Below are 3,145 nucleotides of genomic sequence, written 5' to 3'. Positions count from 1 at the left end.
CAGTGATATTTGGTATCATATAGGTCCAAACTCGGACCGTGAAAGTGATTTGTTAGGAGAAGGTTTTATAAGATCTTAGAGTTAGCAAGAGGAAGGATTAGATGAGAAAAGCTGGCATTAGGTCAGAGGTAAACCAAGAATCTTATACAAAGAGCTTTCAAACCTAAAACTGTATCTGTATGGCCAAGTAACAAATTGAAAGGGAAAAGAGCCAATGCAAACAGGTGTGGATGTGAGTGACAAACTTAACAAGGACAGCAGCCCCTCCCTCTCCCTACCCCCACTTTCACTTTTGCTTCTAGAGCTCAGCTGCCCTTTTCTTTCTCTCCTCTTGGTGTTGTATTAGATTTGAGTTCTTATGGCATTCTGTAGAATTTTCTCTTGTCTAATTGAATTTTTTAATTTCTCTAACTGGAGATTTAATACCTAGTATGTCATATTTATTCAGTAATACACTCCTTAAGAAACCCAGTTCAAATGAGGATTACATATAAATATATAGTGGTGGTGATTATGTGCCTTGGAGTCTATTCTGACTCATAGCGACCCTGTACAGGGTTTCCGAGGATGTAAATCTTTACGGGAGCAGAAAGCCTCATCTTTTTCCATGGAGCAGCTGGTAGTTTGGAAATGCTAACCTTGAGGTTAGCAGCCTGACTCATAACAACTACACTACCAGAGTGCATATCTGTCTCTCTATCTCTCTGTCTCTGTCTCTGTCTGTCTGTCTGTCTGTCTCTCTCTCTCTATCTCTCTAAACTCCTGGTGTGGTGCTGTAGGATCAGCAGTGGACTGTGAACCACAAGGTCAGCAGTTCATACCTACCATCTCCTTGGAAACCCTATATAGGGTCATTATCAGCAGAAACTAATTTGATGGCATTTAACAACAATATATATATTTCATTTTGATTTTATTTACAAAGGTGCTTCAAAAAGTTCCTGGAAAAATGGAATGAAAAGATAATGGAATTATTCTGTAAACTTTAAGAAGCCTCCTCATATTGTATTGTTGTTTTTGAAAACATACAAAGTAAGACAGAGAGTGATCGAATGGTTTCTGCATTTTCTGAGTTGTGCATCCATTCTCACCCTCCTTTCTCAAGCTGTTCTTTTCTCACTGACATGAACTCACTGCCCCTATGTTTTCTATCTCATCTTCTGAGTTGCTGTTGTCAATTTGATCCCATAGAGATAGAGCTTGAAAGAGCACAATACAAACTCGTTTGGTTTTAAGAAGACTTCAGGGGATATTTTGGGTTTAAGATTTATATCTGTTCTTGCTCCTTATTTCACGTTTTGGGTAGAGTCAGAGTGTTGTACAGAGTAATGAGCAATTAAAGTCATGGGATCATGAGGGAGCGCCTTCAATGAGGCATGATTACCACATAGTCTTTAGGGCTTTAAAAAATTGCAATCATTTTCTTGAGTCTTTTTTCCCCTCTCTGTCTTAAGTCGTTTTTGCAGGAAAACAAACAAACAAACAAACAAACAAACAAACAAACAAACAAACAAAACACATGGAATTTGCTCCTGGTACAAGAGTTTCTAAGATATTTATTTTGAGGGAATAAAAATCCTTTTAAAATATTTATGAATCTAAACAATTCAAGAAGCCACACATACAATTAGGCCTTCCAGCCTTCTATTCTGAAAGCCAAATAAATCATCATTCAGAAAGGAAAGATGAAAAATCAAAACAAACTCAAAGTGTTCAGAAGGTTACCATAAAAGAAGGCCCAGAATGTGGTCGAGAAAATGATCCTTGTCTATGAGCAGCACATAATCTGCAGACAGCCCAGGAAAACTTTGCTTTTCTGAGTCATCAAAAAAATGTTTCTGTGACGTCATCTCTGGTATATCATTGAAGTTGAGAACTAGAAAGAGATAAGAAATCTGGTCCAACCCCTACATTTTAAACATGTGGAAATGAAGCTTATTCAAGTGTCTTGTTTACAGTAAAGGCTGGAAGAAGTGTCAAAGCCTGAACAGTTCTTCAGTCCTCTAACTTCCAGATCTAAACTTGATGTTTATTTCCATGCCTGTTTCTTTGAATAAATTAAGAGCGTAGCCCATAAACTAGCCCTGAAATTCAGTTGACCATGCACTCAATAATATTCTGGATGCTGGAAATATCTAGAAGTTTGTTCACTGTTTTATTTACTGTCACTCATTCATATATCCACTTAATAATTTACTTAGCGAACAGTCAACACCTACTATATGCTGGGACTATCTAGGCATGTCCTTTAGTGCAAAACTTCATGATACCCAACTCCTGGGCTTAGGAGTGTTCAGTCTAGCGACAAGACATGGTTGTAACTGAGGCATTAAGTCTTGTAAAGGAACCAAGAAGAAAAGGCTATCAGGCCACAGAAAAGAGAACAAAGGAGCTCTTATACTTGCTTCTGAGCACCCCAGGATTTCTACTCATTTCTCATTGTGGGGAACCATGCAGGTGATGTGAATTTGGAGTCACATGCACTTGTAGTACTGGTTAGGATTGTCAGTTTCTCCTGGGGGAGGGTTTTATGTATTTATTTATTTTAGATCCAGAGTCTTGGGTAGAACTATGCTTTTCTGAGTTAATGGACGGTTTTTCCAGTCCCCTTTCAGAACTCCACTGAAATAGGAAACTCTTCTATGGATTTCCCTAAGACCTATCTCCTATCCCTGTTGTTGTTGTTAAGTGCTGTCGAGTCGATTCCAACCCATAATGACCCTGTACCGGGTTTCCTAGGCTGTAAGTCTTTACAGGAGCAGAAAGCCTCATCTTTCTCCCGTGGAACAGCTGGTAGTTTCGAACTGCTGATCTTAACGTTCGCAGCCCGGTTTGTAACCACTACGCTACCCTTATCCCTGTTGTTGTTGTTGTTGTTAAGTGCCGTCGAGTCGGTTCCGACCCATAGCGACCCTGTACAGGGTTTCCGAGGGTGTAAATCCTTACGGGAGTAGAAAGCCTCATCTTTCTCCCGTGGAGCGGCTGATAGTTTCGAACCGCTGACCTTAAGGTTTGCAGGCCAATTAGTAACCACTACGCTGTAGAGACATTAAAATCCCAGCTTCCAGGGTCCTATAACTAGGCTCTTTACAATATCAGTTGACAAGCTTAAGGATCTAATTTTATTTCCCATCTTCTTTTTAGT

This window comes from Chrysochloris asiatica, unplaced genomic scaffold (assembly GCF_000296735.1).
Source record: "Chrysochloris asiatica unplaced genomic scaffold, ChrAsi1.0 scaffold00166, whole genome shotgun sequence".
Classification (NCBI taxonomy): Eukaryota; Metazoa; Chordata; class Mammalia; order Afrosoricida; family Chrysochloridae; genus Chrysochloris; species Chrysochloris asiatica.
Note: the sequence above shows the minus strand (reverse complement) of the source record.